The sequence below is a fragment of the Protopterus annectens genome, chromosome 2.part1, assembly GCF_019279795.1.
Source record: "Protopterus annectens isolate FY-2018-M chromosome 2.part1, PAN1.0, whole genome shotgun sequence".
Classification (NCBI taxonomy): domain Eukaryota; kingdom Metazoa; phylum Chordata; order Ceratodontiformes; family Protopteridae; genus Protopterus; species Protopterus annectens.
Genome location: NC_056729.1, coordinates 860391348 through 860403767, shown reverse-complemented (window position 1 = coordinate 860403767; position 12420 = coordinate 860391348).

The following is a 12420-nucleotide window of genomic DNA, read 5'->3' as shown; positions in this document are numbered from 1 at the left end:
GAGATAGAAATTAGCCCAAAATGGCCAATAAACTACTCATTTCTGGGCTGAAACCACTCCTCTGTGGACAGATAGGCTGCTCAAAGCTCTCCTCTCTCACAGGTGAACAGAGAAACTTCCTCCTATCCAAGTAAGGTATGGGCAAGCAGATTTGTAACACAACCCTGAATTCAGCACTAACCTGAAAACTGGACTATACTAGCTTAGAAAGGCAGAAAACAAGACAAGTATATATATTTTTTTTTTTTTCAGAAAATAAAGCAGATACAATAAAAAAGCACTTTAAATGCACATAAAAGGATACTTATTGTTATGTATACTTATTGTTATATATCGCAGATCAGAACTGTAGTCAATGTGTCTAGTAATAAAGTAGGAAGAAACACAAATACAGTAAAAGCAGATGAATAAAGTGCAATTTTTTTATTTATATATAAAACAATAGAAAATGAACAAACTGATTTAAACAAGTTACCCAGTTAACCAGAAAAAAAGCTCAGAACTGAGCCCTGTTCCAGCAGTCTTCAATCAGGCAAGTTCTAACTGCACACTCCTGCTACTAGGGTACAGGGGAACCTTCTCCAAAAAAGATGGCCTGGATCAGTGCTCAAGTTATACAAACAAAGCTAGATTCAGCAGGCCTGAATCTGCTCTATGCTACAGCAACATGGTGCACCAATTTCAGAAAGAAACAGTTCAAATAAGCAGGCACAATAAGCCTGTGACCAGAAATTCCCAGCTCAGAAGGGTAGAATCCAGCCTCTCCTCCCACAAGAGTGCAGACCACAAACCCTCGTAATGTAGAATAACTGGCCTGAAGCCCAAGTGCTTAAGTCAGAACTAATGCACTTTTAGAATAGCAGACAGTGAGCCTTCAATCAGCAATTCCCAGTTTGGAAGGATGTAAGCTACCTGTCCTGCCACAACAGTGCAGACCACAAACCTTCTCAATATAAAACAACGTGTATGGAATAAATGTAGCAGAATAAATAAAACTGAATACTTTTAAGAAAAGGAAAATAAAGTAAAAGGAAACACAATTACAGTAAAAGCAGATGGATAAAGTGCAATTTTTTTTTTAAGTGCAAGGAGAGATGAAGGCAGAACCTAAGTGGGTTGGCCTTTTCAGAGCTTCTCTCTGTATTAAGTAGAGTGAACACTAGACTCAGAATATGATCTCACTGTACTTGGTTAAGTGAGCAAATGAGATGGACCCAGGAGGCATGTTCTAATACAGACTTACAGGAGGGGCAGGCAATTCCAGAGCCACCAACACTGGTGGGTGGAGAACTAAATGCAGAGAGACACACAGCACACTATTCAATGAAACACACAATTAGGAAACAGAAAAAAATGAAATACAGTACTTTTAAAACCTCAAGTTTGTACTTAACAGAAGACTAAAATACACTACTGTAAGTTTCATAGTGCAACATGTAAACTAAACTATAAGAGGAAAAGAAGATGGACAACACAGGCCTACATCAGTGAGGAAATGCCAGCAAGAAAAAGGCACAGAATAAAGTAGGACAACCCTATCTAAGGAGATGGAGTGCTCTTGCATGTGTCAACAGCACAGGGTGGACTGCAAGTTCTCACAAGGTACATTGAGGCAAATGGCTAATCTCTGTCACCTGGGCATAATGGACTGGTGATGGCTATAAACATGTCTATGTATAAAAGGTACAAACATAGTAATGTGCAACAGCTAAACACCAAGAGGAATATGTATACACCAAAAGTACTTTTCATTATCACATACCCACATATACTGCCATGCAAGCATAATACAACATGTGTCACAATCAACATTATAGATATAAATAATAACATAAATGTGTAGGACTGATCAAAGGGACAGTCCTGTGAAGAATAGTAAAGCACAGGAAAATGGAATAAGTCATGTAACCAGTCACATATTACAAGGATGGCTGTCTGTTGATCATGATATGGCCATACACATGTACATTCATGTAAAACAGTGAATGTGTACTACACATGCATACATATGGACATGCATGCAAATCCTTGTATTCATGTCATAATATAAGCTACTGACAAGTGCAAGATGTGGATAAACAAGGGAGTCATGAATGATACAAATGAAAGCATCACCCTTGTATATTCAGTAATGGATCAATGAATGTCTATGCAGTATATGAACTATACATGTTCATATACATATATATATATATATATATATATATATATATATATATATATATATATATATATATTAGTAACAGTAATGTCATATAACCTGGCACAGTATTTGTCAATACATGCCAAACAAGGACATTTTTGCCATGTGACAGCATGACACAAGAATGTTACATAAATCACATAAGCAAGGACCTGTCATTTTGTTGAACAGACATAAGACGATAACAATCAAATACAGAAATGGATGCAATGCATACAGATAGATAACATGTTCATATAAACACACCAGCCCCACCTCAGTGTATTATGTGAGTCGCTGTAATCCTACCTAAGTATTTACCATAACAACACAAGCAGAACAACTATGTTTCACTTGCATTATGCTGACTGAAACAGCTATATCTGACATATACAGGGCCACAGCATATTGTAAATTGCAATATTATGCTGCAATACATGGACAGGAGTACACACACATACTGAGAATTAAGGAGTAGTACCTCTGCCCATATGGAACATTGTATGCAGCAATGACAGCATGAAATGTACAGTGTAAATTAAGACATATGTTAGAAAAGTGTGACAGCAATACTTGATGTCTACACAATTGTGTCTATACTGTACATAGCTGGATGTGGAAAACACCATGGTGGCAGCATGACATAGGTGGACAACACAGACAAGACTTATGGTGCAGAGATATCCTGAGTCCTGATGGGGTTGAACATCATGAAAGAACTCTCAAGTGATCTCCTGGAAGGAGTTGCATATGGCCCATGTCATATCTTGAAAGAAGTTGCAACTCAGTCCCCTCATATGCTTGTGGAAGACATCTGTCACTACACCCCAGATCTCGTCCCAAAAGTCATCTTGGTTGTGGATGTCTTCTGTGATGAGTAGGAGGAACAATGTCATGTGCAGGCCCCTGTCTGCTGTCATTGCCATAATCCGCATCATAATCAGCATCCTTGTCCTCAGAGTCAGAGTTGCCTGGCAGTGGTCTGGCATATTGTAATCTTTGCTGTACGACTGGTGAACTGCCGTAGGTGCCATGCTCTACCAAAGTTCAACACAGGAGAAAAAAATATTACACATACATAATAGGTATTCCTCCAAATTCAATGATATTTAACATGTCATATAAATTTACGTAATCTACATATGGTAACTATTATCTATGTCATATTACAATACTGTATGAACACCATATATAATGAAAGTGATGGACTCATTCCATGCTGTTGCACAAAATGGTGTGTTAGATACATCACAGTCATATACAAAACAAGAAGGTAATAAAACACAATTAGATGTGCATCCACACAGTGGTAAAGAGAGTATATGACTTGCAGTGGACATCATCAAAATATCTGAGACTGGACATGTGATGCAGTTGCTCAAGGTATATTACAATACAGTCATTTGTCATTACAATGTAATCATCAGAAGGTTTGTCCCATAGCGTTTATTTATAATTTGTATAACAAAAGAGACAAGACTGTGTCAATAACAAGTGTGCTGTCTTGATCATGTAGCATTCTCAATGTCCTAATACTGATATATTGATAATAGAAGGCCACGTATGGGTCAGTGTACCCATTATACCATGTCAGTATTATATAACATGGCATGCAGTACCCAGTTTATTAGACCAGTTGCTGTATTTGTTGTTTTACTGACATATTATCCATCAGTATGCATGCAAAATACACATTTGCACAGCACACAGACAGATATATCATTTTATTTCACAAAACACATGCCATGCCACTCTGGCATGCAACACTGACATCGGGCCCATTCAGATAGACATGGCACATTTAACAGTGACACTGACAGCATACCATTAAAAATATAGCACCTAGTGTAACACAGCTGACATATAGATCATACACCAATATTAATTTTGTATTAAGCAAAGCATTACCGTGCAGTTATACAGCATTACAAATGATGTGTAGCTTCAGCACATGCCAGTAAATGTCTACCAATGGCATTAAGAATGCTGATACAGCAGACATCCCTTCAATAACTGAATAGGAAGGTTATGTATAACATAATGAATATTTAGTTCAAATAGCAATACGTATACAAGCAACCTATATACATGAAACATTCCAGTTAAAATCAATAGGAGAGTTAAATACAGATGTCTGTCACTTAGGTTGTCTCAAAAAAAAATTGCATTAACTCAAGTTATCCAAATAATCCTGTTGATAACACCTAAGACAACACTTTTTATGTACGCATTCCTGTTATTCACCATAAATCAATGACTATTACACTTTCCTTGCAGATGCATTATGGGTAGTCTGCCATAAAGATAAGTATACCTAAAGCTCCAATGAACATACATTTAAACCTGAAGTTTCAACTATGTTAGTAGCATTTATGGAGAAATAAATGTGGACAATGCTAACACATACCTCTCTCCTTCCATTGCTCCTCAATTCAGTGCATACACTCTATTCACGATGCATGATTCCAGGCATGGTCTTCAACACCTGTAAGCAGGAAAACAGGATGTATTATAGCAAGAAAAGGATTGCTTCAGGTCAATATAAAATGACTGCCATGTACAACAACAAAACAGCAAAAAATAGTGAGTATTATATGTCATCTAGTTTGACATAAAATACAATGCCACATTTGTACATTCAGTCATTGCTGGGCCACTCTCAGTACTACAGACATGAGGACTACTGTATGCAAACTGTAAGAACTATCCAGACCTTCAACTGTCACCTATATTTACATTATAAACCTGTATCTTACTTGTCAAGCTAATCTATCTTAGCTGTGATTGAATGGATTGATGGATGTGAAAAACTTACCTATATGAATATGCAAAGAAGAATTACACACCATAAAATATATGAAGTTGTGTTTATATATTACATGACAAATACAATAAAAGTTCAAGTGCTGCCATATACTGTGCATTTGAACAACAAAAGTATGCAATCATGATTGTGTTATAATTATAACTTCATTGCTCCAACTGTCAGTGTTTGCAATAAAACATTTGAGTGCATTTGAAATGTATAAGTGCACAATAAAGGAATTGCTTTTCATCTGTGGTGTTTAATACATACACATGTAATTTAGGTAGGAGGGCTGTTAATGAAAAAAACTAATAGATTATAACATAATATTGTGTAATTTAAACTGGAATAGGTAACATATGCATGTATTACCCACCATTTACACATACATCTTTATTAACAGAAGTATGATCTTTGTAGAAGCTTTGCAGATAAAAGAGATATTCATAGTCATCAGTGGCCTAAGTGCTCTAGACATTAATGCACAATGGTCGTGGAAGATGTATAAAAATCTATACTGTATAATTTACCAACCAAGTATAGATTCCCCATTACCTGATGTAAAATAGGCAAGGGTGAACTGCAAAAATGTCATCCAAAATAGGTTACACTGAGATTTAAGCCTACACATATCCATCGACATTTACGTTGCCTTGCTGTTTAAAGATTTGAGCTAATGGACGTTACACATTCATCCGTTTGTAAAACTATATGGAATAACTATGGAATATGCATTTATCTACCTTATAACATTAGCATGTGTCAGGACACTGAGTTTAGCAGTCATAGTTTGCAAAAATAAACATCAGGAGTTAATTTTGAAAAAGAATAAGTAATTAATGGTATTAATGAACAACTGTGTGACTCAGTACTATGTCTCCACATCGTACTTCTCAACTGTACAGATTTCCGCAGAATGTCCAGATTTTTGCCTCATATTTTTGGTCCATTTTTCATAAAATTGTGGTTTTCTAGCAAATCATTGCAAATCATTGAAGATTTAAGTCAGAAAATAATGACAGACATTTGAGTTTCAGACTTCATACCATTCAGAAAATTCATGGTAATGCAAAATCAGTTATTCTATCTGCTTTCTAAGTTTTTAAAAGCAATATTTAAAAATTGTCCCTATTCTGGGGCTTTTGTCCCCACATTATTTATGGCTTTGTGAAGATTTCTTGCTCCAAGAGGTTGAGGAGTATGTTCCACATACGTGGAAATCCTAGACAGAATAGACAGAATAAGGATTGCAGACTCACACTTCTTGTACTTGCATTGTGTTTACCAAACTCAAACATATTTCAATCATGATGACCTGCATTGGTCTTACATTCATGAAAGTGATTAGAGAAAACATGGATATTAAAATAATTTTGTATTTTCTATAATGCAGAACTTACTAATATATTTATTACTCAGCATTCACAAATACAGAAGTATACTGTGTGATGCTTCTAGAATCTTTGTGGACAAAGGAGAATGTATATTCATCTGTGGCCTAAATGCTATACACATCATGCTAGATGTGCAAAAACTGTACTGTATTAGTTTCCAAACAACCAAAAGTCTTCCATATGTAATATGCAAAACAGTAGAGAGTTGATTATCTGAACTTCAATTATCAGAAACTTCAATTATCAGAATGAGCATTCCAAAGTTTTCTGGGAGGAAAAATCATAAAGTATGAATATGTAAACATTTTACGTATTTGCTTGAGCATGTTTTTTCAGCTTGTAGCCAGCTTGTGTGGGAAAAAATATTCTTTATTGTGCTTTGGAATCACTGAATGGTTGAAAAGTGTATTCCTGCATGCAGAAAAAAAGATTTTTTATCCGGTTCAAGTATATGTTTGATTATTTGAATGATTTGATTATCCAAACTACACTAGGTTTCAATTAGTTTGGATAATCGACTCTCTGCTGTATTACAAATTATACAATGACTGGCCATTAATATTCCAAAAGAAGCACACTGATTGGTCAGCCCAATCAGGGTGCCTGTTGTAAATCAGAGCATTTACCAATGGAAAAAGATCCGGTCGCCTGGGCTTTTTTCCTTTGATATACACTAACTTTTAACTTTTTTTTTTTTTTTTTTTTTTTTTTTTACAAAAATTAAATAAATAGAAACTGAAATATGGACTCTGGACATAGCAGAGAGACAGGACGGAGAAAATACTAGGAAAATCAGATACATTATTTAAAACTAAAGACACGTACCTGATGTTCCTTGTATTTCCTCCATTCTGTCTCTCTCCTACCCCTAAACTATCCGAAATGTTTTTCTTTTTTTATTTAAAAAAAAAAGAAAAGAAAAATGGAGTAACAGAGACCTTCTTTTTTCCATTGCTTCCTTTCCTAAGCACTGATGTACTGAGTATGCATGGGAATGCAAGTCCCATGCACATACACAGTACATCAAAAAAGGCAACAGGATATATACCAGCTGTGGAAGTACAGCACAGCACCATTATACAAAGACATTATTTAAGAAAATTAAGTTTTTTTTTCTGAAATAATGTCATTGCATAATAGCAGTAACCAATTCCGCGGTGTGGTATATTAAGAGTTACCCATGGTTGGCTTTATTTAATAACAGGTTTTGCCCACATGATTAAATAACACCAACCATGGGTAAATCTTAGTATGCCACACTGATGTCATTGGTTATTGCTTAAATAACCACCAATATTTTCAAACCAAGCTACAATAGGATTTGAACCCGCACATAGGAAAACAACAGTTACTTTTCCATATTGCTTAACCATGTTAACGAAGAGAAGTCACATCTCATTTTTCATTATAACATCAGACATGATGAAATATTAGTAATAATTGTGAGTGATGTCTGTACAAATGTACATTCACAGTAATTAAATTCCTTCAGAATGTGTACACTGGCCCAGTATGGTTGTGGATAACTTCAGAGTGTGTCAGCATACTAATGGAAACCTTAATGAGTAGAAATTAAAGTCCTACATTTGCATTATTATTATCAGTACAGAAACCCATAGAATATACTTGCTGTGGTAGAGGAATGTCCTACTGCTTACCAGTGAGAGTGGGAGCATTGTACTGCCTATCTAACACTAGAGGAGTGGTTTCCAGCTGTGAAATTGCAATTTTATTGGTCATTTTGGGCTGATTTCTATCCCTTTCACCTTTCTGGCATAAATACGCATGTTTACCTTAGCACCACAGGGCTAAGGTTAAACTATTCCTGGTGCCAGAAAGTGTGCTCTTCAAATTTTCCCTTAGAACTAGCTAGTTTATCAGCAGTAGCACTAAAATATGTATACCTATGACAAGCACTTGCTCTAAAACTTGCTAAAAAGCACTAGGAAGCCTTAATTTGTTACAAGCACTCACCTCTCCTTGGTAATAAGAAGAAAATAGTCATAGGCACTAGACAGCCTACAATTGCAAGTACCTTGCCAAAAAGTAAGGGAAAACAGCTCTTGTACTACACAAAGAAAGCACCTAACCAGGCATGTCCAGGGGTCAGCTTCTGGTGATTTCTCCTGTCCACCTGGTGAATCTGGGCATACTGGGGCAATGCAGCAATTGCCTCTTGTACACAGACAACCCTTTCCTTCTACCATCAAAGACTACAACCTGCGAGAGATGCACTTACATAGGCAAACTGGAAGCAAAGCTTTCTCCAGCCAAGATTGTGCTAGACAGTCAAGCAGAGAAGGTTAGCACCCACACAACACCTCAAATAACACATAGTCCTTCAAAACCCACACCACCAAAACTCACACATAGCAACATAAAACCCACATATGCGGAGGATCTTAACATTAACCTGGCCAAGCAACAAAGACCTCTAAAGCTGAAATGAAAACAAACACCACCCCCAAACACAACCAAAGTGTCACATAGCTCACAACACCAGTTTGCCACCCAACAGCAGCCCTTAAGGCAAGACAACGTACCCAACACTTTAGTCATAGGTGACTCTAGAGTCAGGCACACTGATTTCCCACTCACCAGGCTAAACTAGGTGAAAATTACAGTTAGTTGCCTGTTAAGTGCCAGGATCCACCACATAATGCATGCACTCAAGTCACTCCACAACAGGTACAAATATAACTCTGTCATTGTCCATGTTGGAGTGAATGACTTGAGATGTACCTCCCCTGACTACATGAAAAGAGACATGAAAGAGCTCTCAGATCATGTAGCCCAGGTAGGAATGACCCTAGCCCTGAGTAGCATCCTGCCATCACCCAGAATGATACCACAGCTGTTGTTGTGTCTTTCAGCTTATCCCGGTTAGGGGTCGCCACAGCGGAACTCCGGTCCGCTAATGTTTGGTAGTGGATTTTTACGTGCCGAGTTACCAGCCCTGACACACAACCTTCAACGAAGGCACACCCATTCACGCATGCCTCCACACAGAAGACGCTCTAGCTGAGAATCGAATGTGACGTCTTGCTGTGAGGCGACAATGCTACCGCAGCACCACTACCGCTGGTATAAGGACAAAATGATTGACTTCAATAATTGACTAAGTTTCTGGTGTCATTCAAAGGGGATCCAGTATCTGTCTGCCTGGGACATCATGATCGACAAACCATGATGCTTTGCAAGAGATGGTTTGCACCTGTCACCCCTGGGATTCAGGTTACTGGCTAAGGCTCTTGCCACCCCTATAGTGCCTTTTTAAGCAAGGTTCAAAGGACAAAACTACCACTGTAAGGGGTACAAGCAAGCATAATCTGAAGGTAATGCTACTCAATGCTTGAAGTCAAAACCTCAAGATGCACTCTCTCGAGGCTCTCCTAAAAATGGAGAACATCGATATCTGTGCAGTAACTGAGACCTGGTTCAAAGCTCCAGAGAGCACCCCTGCAATACTAGGCTACAACTCATATCATACTTTTCAGCCACAAAACCAGGACCAAAATACTAAAGGCGGAGGAGTGTCCATATTCACCAAGGATATTCACAGCTCCAGGCTGGTTGCCCAACACAATGCATCTGAAATTCTCCAGGTGCAACTAACACAAGGTAAGACTACAATACAACTTGTAGCTTGCTACAGATTGCCCACCATGGCCCAAGATTCTCACTACACCATTCTAAACATACTGGAAAATATTAAGATACAACAAAACACCCTAATACTGGGTGATTTCAACTACCCTGCCATTAACTGGGAAAAATACTCCTGTACCTACACTCTTGCTCAACGGTTCTTGGAATTCATAAATTCCAATGCCCTAGAGCAACTAATTCATAGTCCTACCAGGTGTACCAACATTCTAGACCTGGTCATTACCAACATGGGAGATCGATGCTCCACACCAGTGGCCACCCCCTCATTGGTCAGATCAGACCATACGCTAATTACTCTTTACATCCACATCCCACCCCCATCCCCCTTTAAGGAAACCTCCATAAAAAAACTTCTCCAAAGCCAACTTCATGCTTCACAAGTCAGAAATAACAAACTTCATGACACCCATGCAGATGGGAACTGGAAGTTCATCTGCTGAATGCTACACTAAGTGCTGTATGAGCACATTCACTCATGCATAGACCGAGCCATCCCAAAGAGAACCAAGCTGCTGGCCTCTGAAAAAAAGGAAGCCAGTCTGGTGGTCCCCTGCCATAAACAGGCTGCACAACAGAAGGAAGAAACTGTTGCAGAAAAGAGGAAGAACACAGGATTCAAAAAACTCCCTCACCAGCCTCTGTAAAAAGCCGAGATTCCTCATAAAATCTTCCAAAGCTAGTTACGAAAGCAAAATTGCCAAAGATTCCAAAGACAACCACAAGGCATTCTATAGCTATGTCAAGAATCTAAATGGCAATATTCAGATCTGCTCTGAGCTGCAGCAGAATGGCACTAGATATATTGATCCCAAGGATATTACCAATATCCCGGCAGATAGATTCAGTGCCAATGTCACCCCCCTCTCACCCCCTAAAGGGCCCCTCTCAATACCAAAAGAATGCCAGACTCCAGTAATCATGACCACTCAGGTAAAAAAATGCACTCTCCAAAGCCAAGAATACAGCATCCATGGGACCAGACAACATCCTGGGCTGTGTACTGCATGAACTACAAAATGAATTGGCACCTCACCTATGTGTCATGTTTAATCATAACCTCACCTCAGGCTTTGTGCCCACAGAGTGGCACACAGCTACAGTCATCCCACTCCACGAGGGGGGATCCACTTTGGATCATGGGAACTACCGTCCCATCAGTCTGACGAGCCTGATTTGCAAGGCCATGGAATGTATTATCATGGAATTTATAAATAAAGACATTGGCAACCTTCAAACACTGGACCTCACCCAGTTTGGGTTCATGAAGGGCCGATCTTGTCTCCTGAACCTGACTGGCTTCATCAAATCAGTCTCCAGAGCCATGCACGAGGGTAAGGTAGTTCACACAGTCTACCTGGACCTCGCCAAGGCTTTAGACACTATTTCTCACTCTGGAATCATAGCTAAGCATACTAAGCTGGGCATTAATCCCTTTGTCACTTGATGGGTTTTGCAAACTGGCTTACTGACAGAACACACACTGTAAAAGTAGCCGACTCCAAATCCAGCTCCAGACAAGTGACAAGTGGTGTAACACAGGGTTCTGTCCTGAGACCACTCTTGTTTGGCATCTGTTACTCTGAAGTGCAGGCCAACACTAAGGGACTCCGGCTTACAAAGTTTTCAGATGATTGCAAGCCGGGAGCCATTATTGAATCCCCAAATGATGTGAATATACTACAAAAGGGCCTTACTGAAACAGATGCCTGGTGCCAGAGCCATGGGCTCAAGCTAAATGCCAAAAAAATGTATAGTTGTCCCCTTTGGGAAAAAAACACATACCTGTGAACTACCACATAGGTGGCAGTACACAAAACACTGAAAGTGTGATAAGAGACCTAGGGACACAGGTGGACAGTGGTCTCACCTTTGATAACCCCATAGCCACAACAGTTAGAAAATCCTTCTACTTAGCACACCTCATCACTAAGGACTTTTCATCCAGAAAAAAGGAGGTCAGTGTCCCTCTGTACTCATCCCCAATTAGACTAATTATATAATACAATGCCCCATTTGGTATGTACCTCACAAGACATCTGCAACAACTGGAAATGCCACAGAAATACCTGACAAAAAGAATCACAGGCCTAAAGCAGATGCCTTATGCTGGCTGTCTAAAGAAACTCCAGCTATACTCTGTTGCATATCGCCTACTCAGGGCCGATCTCTGCCTAACATAGAAGGCCATGCCAAACCCAGAGTTGTTGAACATGCTACACTTAAAGAAATCCCAATCTCTCCGAGCCACATGCTCCAGGGATCTTAACCTTGTCATCACGATGAATAGAACATGCTGGAGGGATAGGTTCCTGACCCAAAGACTCCCCATACTCTGGAACAGGCAGCCCATACATGTCAGGCAGAGCACC